The 15,564-nt window shown below is 41.9% G+C and overlaps 1 protein-coding gene across 3 annotated transcripts in view; it reads right to left on the bottom strand.

The window, feature by feature from the left end:
* Positions 1–14,757, bottom strand: part of BRIP1 (BRCA1 interacting helicase 1) — a 2,367,390-nt gene extending 2,352,633 nt beyond the window's left edge. For all 3 annotated transcript variants that reach the window (XM_044054537.1, XM_044054539.1, XM_044054538.1), the window contains exon 1: positions 14,627–14,757. The gene's annotated coding sequence lies outside the window, so the exon portion shown is untranslated. The remainder of the gene's footprint in view (positions 1–14,626) is intronic.
* Between the last annotated feature and the right edge of the window lie 807 nt (positions 14,758–15,564).

Genomic DNA, 15,564 nt, shown 5'->3' with positions numbered 1-15,564 from the left:
TTCTTTTTTCAGCCTGTTAGCTGCTTTGCATATGAGATCATGGCACAGCAGGATCTGAAAATGTGCCCCTTTCCTGCTGTTGTGTAATCTCAGAGTTGATTATTATTAGCTAGAGGAGTTTTATCTTTTTGTATTCATTCGATATTAGATTAGTCAAATTTATATATACACAGGATATGCTACTGGGTAGCCCTTTAGAAGACCACTGAAAATATCTCTGGGATAGCTCACAATGGTTACTATACATCTTCAAAGATGTACCCTCTCAGTTAATCTAATACCCCAGGATGGGATTCACTCAAAACATGTACATTAATAAATGTCTTTGGTACTTGCCTATTATCGCAACCAGATTTCAGAAGTGAAACAATTCATCATGTTTCTGCAAAATGATGGCTGGTAAAGCCTAAAACATAGAGACAGATTTTAAATATTGCTATTACAAACTTAGAAAGTTGCTGGAATGATAGGATTTGTGTTTTTCATGCAGTTTCCGAAGGATAAGAAGTGTGACGTTCAAATGTATGTCATTATTTAGTTCTTTCAATCCTCAGAGATTTGCCAGAAAACCACAAATTTTATGAGGGGGCAGAGCCAAAATATGATACAAAAATCTGGACAGTTGGGTATGCACTATCACCATCCACTTTCACATTGGTGGGTTATCAAGGATTAACTACACTCTAAACGAAGAAGCCGAAACCTCCTGTGTGTGTTACGGTGAGGGCTGTCCTTAAGTCCCATGTATAAGTACATTTTTGAAATGTAATAAACATTGTGTATAACTTTACCCATGCTCATAAAGAATTGTCCAGACAACTCAATACTTGTATTAGCTATGCATAATGTATGTATAGAGATCTCCGGCTATCTGTTAAATATCTCGTTTGTCTGCTATTTACCTATGTAAAGTCGTATATCAACCTTTACTTGAGTTAGTGTTAGGAACCATATATATACCTCTCAATTGTACAGAATTCTGGAGAGTTTCCCTGGTTTTGCCCTGTCCCTCGAAAACTTTTTGATTACTTCCGTTAAACCACTGATAATTAGTCAGCCGGTGATGCCAGTCAGTTGAAATGATAGCTAAAATATGTTACTTTACATTTATTAACAGCTATTTTGATGAATCAATATAACTCACCAATGCATTATTATAGTCATAATGCTCGACATCTTAATGGAGGGAATATATTGAGAGCTAACATAACGGGAGCATATTTTGCACGTTGTTGTTATACAGAGTCAGTAGAATAATGTTAGCATGCATTTTGTGAAGGATGTGAAGTAGTGAAGAGTGTTCACTCCCCTTCTTAGGTTACCAAACATCACTTTGCAGAAACATGACGACGTCTTTGACTTCCATAATCTGGTTGCGATAATACGCAAGTACCATATCTTTATACATTGTCACCTATTACAATTTTGCTTCTAATTATCTACACAAACCTGTAACCCTGCATTCTACACCAAATATCTGTATATTAATTCCATTCTTAATACTCACTAACATTTCAAGCTTAAGCTTTAATAACATTCTCAAATTAGCAAATAATTTATCCCAGATACTATACAACAGCTTACCCGCGGTGGTGGTGCTGCGGTAGCGTTGTCGTTTCACTGACCGGTTTGATTCTCAGCTAGAGCGTCTTCTGCGTAAAGACATGCGCGAATGGGCGTACCTTCGTTGAAGGTTGTGCGTCAGGGCAGGTAACTCGGCATGTAAAAATCAACTACCAATCATTAGCGGACCGGAGTTCCGCTGTGGTGACCTCTAACCGGGAAAAGCTGAAAGACACAACAACTATACTATCCAACATCTTGACAATGTCTTCCTTAAAAAGTACTTCCACTGCAAATGAACGTAATATAACTGGAAACAGACAAAATGTCATACTCTCTCTCATTACACTAAAATGTTTTACACTCACTGATTCGTACGGACTGCGATGATCATCATCATACTGCAGTGTCATGGAAATCTGTATAATCATCCAATTCATCTTGTAAGGGTTGCCTACTAGGGACAGGTTGTGACTGAAATAGGGTCCCAGGACCAGCTCACTCACCCAGTCAATAAATGAAACAAAATAAATAAAAATAAAGATGGTGAAGGGAGTGGGGTATAAACAGTATGAGTACATACTCAAAGCACAATGGTTGATACTCACAGCAAGTCGTTTGTCAACTATCTTCAAAATAATTCTGATAAAAATATGCAAGTACACCACAAACACCACAGAATTACGACAATCAAGCTTCTTAAAGGTAGGTCAAAAGCTTGACAATCAAAACTATGACCCTATGGAGTAAACAGAAAACAGTACTTATATAAATTCTTTCCATTAAGAACTTTCAGACAGACAGGTGAATTTGAACTTAACAAGGGTAAGAGAAGGAGCTACAATCATCACAGGGAAGACGGAAAACTTCCAATGTGATACAATTAAGTACTTCTCTACTAAGTGCATGGTGCAGCCCTGGAATGCCCCCCCCCAAAAAAAAAAAAGGCAGCAGGAAGATAGAACCATTCAAGAAAAATGGAACGGGGAATGAAGGAAAAGTATAGGCATTAACTGCAAGACTAAGATACACTCAAAAACATCACTGACTTGCCTCAGTCAGTTTTTTCACGTTCACATGATGCATACAAAAGGAAACAAACTAAATAAAAAGAAGGTGTATATAAAAATGCCACTGGTCACTGTAAATTATGCATCAGTGATCAGTCTCGGGCTATTCAAGCTATAAAGTCTCTCAAGCTATCATGCCTCTTACTGCAGCGTATTAATGTAAGGCTTTGGTAAGGATTTTCACTCGACAAGGAGGCCCATCCAGTAAATGGATAAATTCACCAGACATTTGGGATGGGTGGAGCCAGGCGCTGTTAAAGCCAAGGCAAATGACTTGACTTTGGAAGACTGACACGAAATCAGAAAAAAAAAGCCTGAAAGCAGACTAACAAACTGCATGACTTTTGGTAACAGCTAACAAACCATACCTAAACTGAAAAATACAGGACGACGTTTTTTACTTCAATATGCACACATGTATTATTTATCTCTTTCATCATGTTTAATGCCACTACCTTAGACTGATATTACTGGCTTTTATGTTTTAAACATGACACAGATTAAATAATCTGTGATATGGTATTACATGTTTACTAACTAAATCCAGTTGTGTAAAATCTTACCATAACAGCAGATGTCCTTTGCTTCACTGCTGCAGTATTCTTAACCTCTGGGATTCCCTGCCTCAGCAGCCCAACGTCCAGCAGTATACAAAAGCCTACTGTTGGTTTAAGGTATGCCATACGTCACACATAGGCTCCTCGCACAGCATAGGCCATAAAGGTGACGTCCGGATGTACCATCCTCAGAACTGATAGCCCCAGTAGCAACGCCAGTCCAAAGAAAACCAAGAGGGAAATGGACCAGAGGGAGCGAACACTGAAGGAAAGGACATCTACTGTTGTGATAAGATTTTACACAACTGTACTATGTCCTTCCATTCACGTGTTGCAGAATTCTTAACCTCTGGGAGAGTGACAAACCTCAAGAAGAAACTTGGGAGGAGGAAAGACCAGCAGAGCCCTCTAGGAAACCCACGAAGGATTGCCCTAGCAAAACCAGCTCTAGCTCTGAAGATTCCATCCAATTTGTAGTGCTTGGTAAAAGTATGCACAGAAGCCCAGGCAGCTGCTTCAAGAATAGAGTTGGCATCTAACGCCTTGAAAAAAGGCACCAGAAAAAGACACAGATCTAGTAGAATAAGCCTTTACAGAAGGAAGGCTCTTACCATGAAAAGTATAACAAAAGGAAAGAACAGCCTTTGAAATCCAAGAAGAAACAGTTTGCTTGGATACAGCTAAACCTAGGGACCTAGGGTGAAAGAAAACAAACTGATCAGATTTTCTAACAGACTTAGTCTTATCCAAATAAAACCCAAGTTAGCTATGCACAGCAAAAGCATGCCACACCCTTTCACTGGCAGATGGCAGAGAGGGGAAAAAAGTAGGAAAATGAACAGACTGATTAAGTGAAAACTCATTAACCACCCAGGGCATAAAAGAAGTGATGGTATGCAAGGACACCCTGTTCTTATGAAATAGCAAAAAAAAAGGAAAGTCGTAAGGGCTTGAAGCACAAAATACCCATCTGGCAGAAGTAAGGGTCAACAAAAGAACAGCCTTCCAAGAGCAAAGTTGCAAGGAAACTGAAACAGCAGGCTCAAAAGGAGTCTCAGTCAACCTCTCCGAATCAAAATTAAGATCCCAGAGAGGAGGAAAAGGCTTCATGGGAGGACTAATATGAAGGATGCCTTTAAGGAATTGTTTAGCTTCAAATCTAGAAGATAAAGGCAGAGAAGCATAGATAGCTGATAAGTGGGCCTTAACAGAAGACTAGGCCAAACCAACATTGAGCAATTCACACAAATAAGAAAGAACCATAGAAACATCCACAGTAAGTGGATCCAGGTAACGAGAGAGACACCAAACAGAAAACCTCTTCCATTTAGATAAATAGGATCTCTTAATATTGGGTTTCTTGACCTCCTGCAGGACCCTAAGCACTTCCTCTGAAAAAAGATGTCTATGTGGAATCAAAATCCTATCACCCCATAGTGTCAGTTGAAGAGTGGACAGATGGGGATGGATGAGACATCCCTTGTCTTGTGTGAGCAGGTCCACCCTGTGAGGCAACTTGTGAAGAGTGCCCTTGGCTAAATGTAGAAAAAGCAGGAACCAATGCTGTCTCAGCCAAACGGGAGTCACCAAGATTTTCAGAGTATCCTGTTGAATTTTGAACAGGAGGTTTGGAAAAAGAGGAAGGGGAGGAATGAACAAAGAAACATTCACTTCCAAGAAAAAGATGGGGCATCCACCTTCCACAACAGAGGACCTGGGACTATGGCACAGATGAAGTTGTCTGTTCAGAGGGGAAGCAAATGGATCTACTTGAGGAGCACCCCACTGATGAACAACATCCAGAAACACATCCCTGCAAAGCATTAATTCGTGAGATTGAGTTAAGGACCTATGCAATGTCTGCCACAATGTTTCAACCTGAGGGAATGTAAACTTCCCGAGAAGTCACTTGATACCAACAGCAAGATCCCATAACAGGAATGCCAAATGGCAAAGTTGTTAAGATCTTAACTTGTGCCCCCCCCCCCCTGTTTGTTTATAAACCACATCACTGTGGCATTGTCTGTAAATACCTTGAGAGGTCCTGGGGAGAAAAAGAGGATTAAAAGCCTCAAGAGCCAACAGAAGAGCAATTATCTCTTTGACAATGATGTGCTCCTTCTGCTGAAAAGGCAACCACACCCCTTGTACCTTTAGGGCGCCAAAAACTGCTCCCCATCCCATGTCTGAACAGTTCCTGACAGGGAAGAGGGGAATGAAAAGGGAGCCCTAGATTCAGAGACAACTGCTGGATCGACCAGTGAAGTTCCTTCTTGAGACAAGGAAGAAGAGGAACTACAAAGTCTAGAGGATGTGCATGTTGAAGCCAAACTGACTTCAGAAACCACTGAAACTTTCTCATTTGGAGTTTGGCCAGAGGGAGCATAGGAATAGGGAATGCCATGAAACTCAAGAGCTCTCAGAAACTCCATGGCTGTAAGGAAGACCGCAGGAAGAAGAAAATAGTTTGAAAGAGGGAAATAAGAGTTAAGGCCTTGAGAGGAGGCAGGGATGTCAGCATAGGCACCGTCTGAATCCTGCAACCTAGAAAAATATGATCCCGATAAGGAGTCAGAGATTTTTGACTCCAGGCTCTGAAGAAGGGAAATGGCAAAATGAATATTCTGCAACAGGATCTCTGGAGGGGAGGCCTGAAATCAGCAGCAGGTCATCCAAGTAAGGAAATACTTGGATCCCCTGAAACCTGCAAAAAGCAATCACAGGAGCGAGGTATTTGGTGAATACCCCTGGTGCAGCAGAAAGGCCAAACAGCAAAGCAGAGAGCTGAAAATGCCAGGAAGCAACAGAGAAATGCAAAAACTTCCTGAAAAGGGGATGGATCGGAATATGAAGATAAGCACCCTTGAGATCCAGGGTCACCACATATGCCTGAGAAAGAAAAGAGGAAACGGAATATGAAGGGACAACACTGGAAAAGTGGGCACCTTCAGAAAAGCCCTTAGATGAGAGAGGTCTAGAATTGGTCTCCAAGTACTCTCTTTCTAGGTACTAGAAACATTCTGGAGTAAAAACCCCTCTCCTTCTGGGACACAGGCACCTCTTGAATAGTACCCAGAGTCAAAAGGTCTCAAAGTACCTCTGGAAAAAAAGGGAATTGTTCCCAAGGAGGCTGAGGAATGCCCATAAAGGGGAACAGGATTTCCACACTATGAAATACACCTGGCAAATAATGGACAGACCACAAAAATCCTGAGTAATCTGAAGTCAAAATGATAGAGAGACAGACAGAGAGAAAGGTGAAGAGAAAGAGGAACATGGCTGGGAAGAGACAGACAGCACCTGGTTTATCTGGAAAGGAAGACTTCTGAGTCACTGAAGTCTGAGTAGCCTTAGTAGGAGGAGCCTGTTTGCCACTCTTTTTGCCCTTAGCTGGACAGTGAGTTTACCTGCAAACAAAGGCAGGCTTAATGGGGTAGTTTCTTTGAAATTTAGGAACAGAAGAGACAAACATGTTTGAGTTCCTGTAAGGCCTTCTCCTTATCCTGAAGGGATTTAAACAAACCAGCAGCAGCTTCCCCAGACAAGCGTTTATTATCAAGAGGGGCATCCATCAACTTAGCTTTGATATCATCAGGCAAAGGCTGAAGTCAAAGTCAAGACTACCTCCTCATTACTGAACCAAAAGTAGCAGCCCTAGAAAAGACATCTGCTGCATCACAGCTACACCTGATGGAATGAAGAACCACCTGAGAGGAAGTCCCTAACGGGGAAAAGGGGAGAAGTTTTACCCTCAGAGTCTGGTACATCAGAAATGTCCTGACAAGCCTGAAAAAGGGCAGCCAACACATACCTGGACATATGGGTCTGATAATTAAAAACCCTAAAAGCCAAGGTGTATACCTTCTTACTTATCCTTTCCATGGTTCTGCTATCTTTATCAGAAGGTAGTAATCTGGGTGCAGAGAGCAAATGAGAGGCCACAGACACCACTAAGGAGTCAGCAGCAGGACATCTGTACATAAAGTTATAGTCCGCAGGCACCCAATAAAACCTTTCAGGTTTCTTGGGAGCAGGGGGCAGAGAATCAGAAGCTTTGGAGACATTGCAAAAATGTATCCAACAAAGCAGCCAAAAACAGGAGGAAGAGCAGAAAGTTTCGGAGATTCTACCTGCAGCAACTCATAGTACCTCTTATGGATTTCATAGACCTGAGCACAATCCCATTTAAAAAATTCCATCATCCTGTAGATTGTCCCCCAAAAGAAATTTCTTCGAAGGTAGTATCAGGACCGTTAGATTCCTCTTCCTCTAACCCATAGTCCAAAGGAGAAGGTATATGGGAAGATAAGCAAGGGATTTCTCATCAGAATCCAACTCCTCCTCAGACGAATCCTGTTCCCTGGCCTTTTAAGGGAAGTAGAGGACCAAGGGGGGTGGGAAAGAAACCTCCAGTGGAGGTTTTAATGCCATCAAAACATTAAACTAACCCTGAGTGAAGGCCTGCCACTCACTTTGTGGATCCCTAGGAGCAAGTGGGACATGTTTGTGTTTTTTGTCTTTTCTTTAATGGGATGTCTGATGGCATTCAATAACAGAAGTTGGGACTTCTTCCCCAACTAAAAATCTGAGGAACACCCCTAGGCACCTCGGAAATAATCAACTGTGCTTCCCTCTGAATGTCTGAAGTGAACATCTGCAAAGCCTTATCGGACGGCCTCCAACACAGTCGCAGCAGATGAATCTGACAATAAAGCCAGGCAAACCTCCAAGTTCTCACTGACCTCAGGAGAGCACGTCCAGCATAGGCTGGACAGCAGAAGATTCCGGTCTTGGTTTCTTAACCTTGTTCTTCCCTAACGGTTGACCCTCAGGGCGGGAAGTTCCTTCTATGGTATCTTTACTGAGAAGCTTAAGTCGCTGATTCTCCAGATACAAAGCAAGGGAAGAAAGCCTACTTCACAGAGTCTTCAGCACAAAAGCCTGAGAGAGGTCATGCGAGGCACTTGGGCATAATAAACACTGGTCTTTATAAGGAATCTGTCTCTCATAGGTTCATAGGTAGGTACTAGGCTATCGGCCCTAGGGCCCATACAAGACTAGCCAAAAAATGTACCCTGGCTTTCGCCACCCAAGAAAATTATTTTCCTGTGCCCCTGTCAAGCAGAGCCACAGAAGTGATCCCCGGGGCGAATTTCCCATTTCCCATCCAATCATCAAGATTTTTCTTGGAGTGCTAATGAGGAGCTCTGTTTGACATAGATAGGTAGTCTGTTCCAGAGTATGGGAAGTCTCTGGGACAGGAATCTATCCCTCCAGCATGTTCTGTTTATTGTGGTGACAAGGTTAAGGTCCCTAGAGTGTGCAGCTCGGAGGGATTGGGATTTCTTTAAGTGGAGCATGTCCAACAGCTTTGGGTTTGACATAGCTTTGTATGTTCGGCAGAGATCGCCCCTGAGTAGGCGATATGCGATGAAGTAAAGCTGTAGTTTATTGAGACGGTCTGCATAGGGCATCTGTTTGAGGCCAGTAATCCTCTGTGTGAGGTACTTCTGTGGTCTTTCCAGTTGCTGTAGATGTCTTGTGAGGTACATACCAAAAGGGGCGTTGTACTCTAGAATGGGTCTAATGAGTGATGAGTAGAGGGGAACAATGACCTCTTTTTTTCTGGATGAGAATCCTTTTGTGATGAGATGAGCCACGTAGAAGGATTTCCTGACCACTGTGGCGATGTGATTATCAAAGGAGAGACTACTGTCCACCTGTGTCCCAAGGTCTCATCACATTTTCGGCATTAAGTAGACTACCAGCTATGTGGTAGTTCATGGGTACACAGTTTTTACCAAAGGGGATGACAATGCACTTTTTGGCACTGAGCTTGAGGCCATGGCTTTGACACCAGGTATCTGTCTCAGTGAGGCCCTTTTGTAGTTTGTCCACATCGTTAGGAGTTTCGATTATGGCTCCTAGTTTTGCAGTCATTTGCAAACTTTGTTAGCCAAAGACCTTCTGTGTTGGCCTGCACTTCAGAGAAGTAGATATCAAACAGGAGAGGACCCAGGACTGAACCCTGTGGTACTCCACTTGTCACTGGTCTGATATCGGATTTGGAATCCGCTACTTTCACAGTGTGGGTTCTGTCCGTGAGCCAGTTGGCAACCCATCTTGTGACATAAGGATTTATACCTAGTTTAGTGAGCTTATCTATAATTCCAGAGTGGGAGATGGTGTTGAAAGCCTTGGCGAGATCTAGATAAGCTGTGTGAACCATTTTACCCTCATCTATGGCTTTGGTGACTGCTTCAAAGAAGTCAATCAGGTTTAGGAGACATGATATACCTTTTACAAATCCAAACTGAGTAGGGTCCAGAGTTTGGAGATTACCAATGTCTTTGTTTAAGAGTTCCACGATGATACGTTCCATGGCCTTGCAGACCAGGCTCGTCAGGCTAATGGGGCGGTAGTTCCCGGGGTCCGTCGTGGCTCCCCCTTTGTGGAGTGGGATAACTGTCGCGGTGCGCCATTCAGTGGGTACAAAGCCTGAGGTGAGGCTATGACTGAACATGGTACTTCGGTAGGGTGCCAGTTTATTCTGTAGTTTGTGTAGAACGCAGCCTGGGATATTGTCAGGTCCCATGGATGCTGTGCTCTTGGCTTTGGAGAGTGTGTTTTTTACCTGTGCAGCCGTGATTATAGGAACTTTGCATTCTTCCGGTATAGAGATGGGCCCTCTAGGGGGTGAGAGCGGGGTAAAGTTAGCACTGAACCTATCTGCTAGGATGTTGGCAATATCAGTTGGTTCTTTATATTTAGTGCCATTAAGCTGCAACTCAGAGCAGATCTGAGTGTTCCCATTTAGATTCTTGACATAGCTATAGAATGCTTTGTGGTTGTCTTTAGAGTCAGTGGCAATTTTGTTTTTGTAACTAGCTTTGGAGGATTTTATGAGGGATCTCAGCTTCTTACTGAGGTTGACCACGGAGTTCCTCCAGTCATGGGATTTTACTCTTTTTTGCAACAGTTTCTTCTGTTGTAGAGTTTGTTTATGGCAGAGGGCCACCAGATTGGCTTCCTTTTTTTGGAGGATAACATCTTGGTTCTATTAGGGATAGCATGATCCATGCACTCGTGTAAGTGCTTATAAAGTGCATTTGTGTAAGATTCGGCAGTCATACCTCTATTGTCCGTCTGCATGGGTGTCATGAAGTTTGCCACTTCTGTCTTAAGAAGTGTGAAGTTGGCTTTTGAGAAGTTTTTTACGATGGTTTCCCTAATTGGGGCTGGGGGTGGGATGTGGATGTCTAGGCTGATTAGCTTGTGGTCGGATCTGACCAACAAGGAATTGACCTCTGGTGTGGAACACCGGTTTCCCATGTTGGTAATGACCAGGTCTAGGATATTGCTACCCCTGGTGGAGGTGTGAATAAGTTGATCCAAGGCGTTAGAATTTATGAATTCTAGAAAATGTTGTGCAAGAGAGTTGGTACAGGAGTAGTTTTCCCAGTTAATGGTGGGGTAGTTGAAATCGCCCATTATTAGGGTGTTGGGTTATACCCCAATACTTTCCAGTGCATCAAGAAATGAGGAGTGTGAATCCTGGGGCATGGTGGGGGGGTCTGTAGCAAGCTACAATTTGGATTGCAGTCTTGCCCAGAGTTAGTTGCACTTGGATAATCTCGGATGCATTATGCTGTGCAACTAGCCTGGAGGTGTGGATATCCTTAATGAATATGGACACGCCTCCACCTTTAGTGCTTCTTTCTGGGTTAGGTGGCCGAAAGGTGTGGTATGAATTGAAGCCTGGTAATGCAGGGGTGCTCTTTGGAGCTTTGAACCAGGTCTCTGTCACTGCACAGATGTCAATGTTCTCCATTTTAAGGAGTGCCTCGAGTGAGTGCATTTTGAGGTTTAGACTTCTAGCATTGAGTAGCATTACCCTCAGATTTTGCTTGCTTGTACCTGTTACCGTGGTGGATTTGTCATTTGAACCTTGCCTAAAAAAGGCACTATAGGGGTGGCAAGAGCCTTAGCCAGTATCCGGAATCCTAAGGGCGACAAGTGCAGGCCATCTTTGGCAAAGCATCGTGGACTGTCGATCATGTCGCCCCAGGCAGACAAATACTGGATCCCCTTAGAATGACACCAGCACTGGCATTTACCTTTCTTGGATGGCATTAATCCCCAGAAATAACCAAAAAAAAAAAAAAATGAAACCCAAATGGAGCACTTGTATGTAATGGCTCAGAGGCCAGCAAACAGGATGTAGGCATTCAGACCAACAATCGACAGAAGCTTTCGGACTGGCGGCAAAGAAGTTCAGAGGATGGTAAATCCGGACATCAACTTTATGCCCTACACTATGCGAGAAGCATGTGTGTGACGTATGGCATACCTTAAAGCAACAGTAGGCTTTTGTATACTGGCCGGACATCAGGCTACTGAGGCAGGGAATCCCAGAGGTTAAGAATAGGTTCATAGGTTCATAGGTTCATACTAGGCTATCTGCCCGAGGGCATTTACAAGCCTAGCCCATAGTTTTGTGGCTTACGCCACCCCTTTAGTATGGGGAACTATACCCATTATTTTGCTGTGCCTCTGTTGAACAGTGACACTGAGGTAATCCCTGGGGTATATCTGCGATCTCCCATCCATTGGTCAAGATTTCTCTTGAACAAGGCCAGCGAGGTGCTCTGCCTCACATATACCGGGATTTTATTCCACAGCATAGGGACTACAATACTGCAACACATGAATGGAAGGACATCCCATGTGATATGGTATAAATCTCTTAAAATCTCATGTATTGTTCAACGTTGCAGCTTTTGCTTTAGATCCTTTTTAGACTGGACTATGGCATATCTGAATCACTTCAACTATTTTATACTTGTACAGGACAAGAAAAACTGATTTGCAAGCAAATGATTCCTAACACCTAAAATGAATACTAAAGACAGTACTTACTTGTTTCTGTTAATCTGGCAGCTGTGTTATACACAATACATTTCAAACACAACATAGAAGTGCAGCAACAATAAACAGAGAAAGTGAAATGAAAAAGTATATTGATATACTATGCAATATTAATGTCCTGGCAGTATTTAAGGGGTTAGATATGTGCTAATCTAGAGACACACACGCACAAAATTGCCACAATAAAACAGATACACTGATACGATTTTGTTTGCCAACAAATGCGCTCCTTGCCACATGCCTCAAGGACATGACCGACATGTACCCATATTTTCCTTTTAGTGACCTTTCCTTAACTTGGTGGCATTTACTAAGCAGACTTTTGTGACCCTCTTTTCTGGTTAGTCAGTCAATGAATAGCTCCCTTCACCCACTCACTAGGCAATGAGCTATAAAGATATAAAAAATGGTCTGACAAATTCCAAAAGAAAAAAATCTGAGATTTCACAAAAATTCAAAATGTGCAGGCTAACTACAAAATCAGTTACAGAGTCACAAGGGAGAAATAATTCAACTATACTTCTTGATACTGACCATGTGACAAGACAAACTTGATATTTACACATATCAGTCTTTCTCCAAACTGGGGTAACAGCCAATCATATTGCAGCCATCATCCAGAAAACTATAAGGGTTTTACTATATATTATGGCCTAATTCCGGCCATAGCAGCTGACATGCCACCCAGCAACACAGGAGCCTGCTACATCTTCCATATCTGCATGTATGATCTCATACTTGCTATAAAAGTGATTGTAAAAACATAAAAACAGTCTGACAAAGTTAACTGTAAATCTTTGATCCACAAGATGTTCACTGTCCATTTTTCCTCCAGTGGATGTCAGCACTGCAACAGAGGGAACTGGCTCCCTCCAAACAGCATAATTTAGTAATCTTGGATTGTAGCGAGGGATTCATACAAGTGAAACATGCACCTGGGTCTTCATGTAGCTGTCCTTTAATTTTAAAAGAATGCATAGCAGTTGAGATTTAATTAAAAAAAAAGACAGAGCATGCAGAAGTTGTCCTTCAGTTTTTAAAACTGAGAGCATGTAATTCCATACAAGAACAGCAAACATACCCCACTCTGTGAAGCAAAGTAATAGATTTCAAACCTCAACTGACTGAGTAGTGGCTTGGATGCTGGAGGAGCTGGGCAGTGAAGGTGGTAGAAAGCGACTTTTAGCTTATTCATCCTGGGGTGAAAGGTTTGGGGTTTTGTCATGCAACCAGGTACTTCTTGGTGGAAAACCACCAAGTACTTCTCAGCTACAAAGCAGGCCACTGTTTGTTCCAGCTACAGGGGAGGGAGGTGCCAGAGTGACTGTGCCATTTAGTGCAGTGATTATTGCACTGGGCATCACAACTACACTATTGACTACACTCTGGCCAGTTACAGTTTCCCTTCACATAAAAATCCCCACTAAATACAATGACTGCCCCCCCCCCCCAATTCTCACCCTAATAAATGGAGGAGCAATGATCTTGCATATAGGGGAAAACAAAAAACAAGCTTTGCTTAGAATGGGACAGCCTACTTGTCACAAAGCTCACTGCAGGATTTTACCACTAGCTGTGGAAGGGGAGCAAACTGGTCTGTAGGAGTTAGGACAGAGATCAAGGATAGAGATAAATATGGGAGCCAAAATTAAAGTCAGCACTAGTTTAAAAACATGTTAATGATGTATAAACTTCCCCTCCCTGAGGCACACAAATTAGGAGAGCAGTGTCACTAGGGGGAATGAGTTTGGTGAAGATGGACCAATGCACATATGGATTGTTATTCCCCTGATGCCATCCTCAGCACAAAAAATAAGGTCATAATAATAAACAAAAAAGTCATTATTTTACGTTTACCTACTAAAGTGCAGAAAAAACGTAGGAGAAATTATTCTAACAAGTTACAGTTCACAGCGTTACTAATATAACAATGCAATAATATTACAAATCCCATTATGCAACCTACATTTTATTAAACTAGGTGAACATACATTATTTAACAAACAGGTGAGCAACATAAAAACAGTCTTACATAAGAAGAGAAATGCAATAAAAACAGACAGCTATAATTGCTACAAATCATCAACATCACTGAGACGGCCAGTGAGTAAAGCAGAATCATAACTCCACTTATCCGATAATAACCAAACTTGAGTAAGATATTTGTCAACTCCGAAATACAAAGATCGATTTAGTGCAGAAGAAAATAAAAAGCGTCAAAAACCATACAGAATCTAACTAACAAGACAATCCAACATGCACACATATCAAGTGGAGCGGTGAGTCGTTCCGCAAAACCTAACAATCTTCCCTAAGTACAGTAAGCATTCAAACTCAATAATTCTGGCGGGTTTTTCTTTCCCCGGTCTGTCTGTCGCACGCACATTTTCGGCCTCACTGCTAAACGATTTCCCAACAGTACCACTGTTAAAATGTAAGTGCAACTTTTTTTATTTATTTATTTTTTTGTTAATACAAAGAAGTTATTAGGGGGCTAGCAAAACTCACCCTATATTTGCCCAACCAGCATTTCAAAGGGTGTACTGGGACTAGGGGGACGCCGATTAATCCGGAAGTTTACAAAAATAAAATACCCAGCTCCTTCCGCGTGTTCATAAGCACCGCTTCTCCAAGTAGTAAACTTTTCAGCGCAACACAGAAAAAGGCCGGGCGGGGCTGTACAAACCAAAGGGGCGTGGTTTATAGTGCATATCGAAGAAAATAGGATTGCTGTATAGTTAGGAGTAAAATTATGTAAAACCATTCAATACAATAGATTAGGTTTAAAATTGTATATGAAACTATTCAATAAAATAGATAGCTTATGGGTAAGTACTAATAAATGTACATATATATGGGTATAATAACACTGGTATAAGTTAAGAAACACAATAACCATACTCTCAACTTCCTAACACAAGAAATCTGGACAAAGCCTTAAATAACGGAGGGACAAAAGACCCCAACAATAGGGACAGATTTTTAAATATTGCTCTTACAAACTTATAATGTTGTTAGAATAACAGGTTTTGTGTTAGCTTGCATTTTCTGAAGGTTATTAAATCTGAAACGCAACTGTACTGTCATTATTTAGTGACACAATCCTCTGTAGTTTGCCAGAAAAACACATTTTAAGCGGAGTAAACCAAAACTATGAGGCAAAAATCTGGCCATTCTGCAGAAATTTGGACAGTTAAAAGGTATGCGTCAGTAACATTTCAAAAAACTACTCTTAAATATGTGTCACACTCAAGCAATGTCATATAGCCATAAACACTGAGTACACTGATGATTTGTATGAGTAAACCAACACTCTGAACACAACCCAGTTTGGATTCGTTAAACGTAGCTCATGCCTGTTAAACATGGCTGACTTCTTTGAGAATGTCAACAAGGCCTGAATGAGGGAAAGATAGTGCATACCACCAATCTTTACTTAGCCAAGG

This window comes from Protopterus annectens, chromosome 13.part0 (assembly GCF_019279795.1).
Source record: "Protopterus annectens isolate FY-2018-M chromosome 13.part0, PAN1.0, whole genome shotgun sequence".
NCBI lineage: Eukaryota > Metazoa > Chordata > Ceratodontiformes > Protopteridae > Protopterus > Protopterus annectens.
This window is presented reverse-complemented; position numbering and strand designations above follow the sequence as displayed.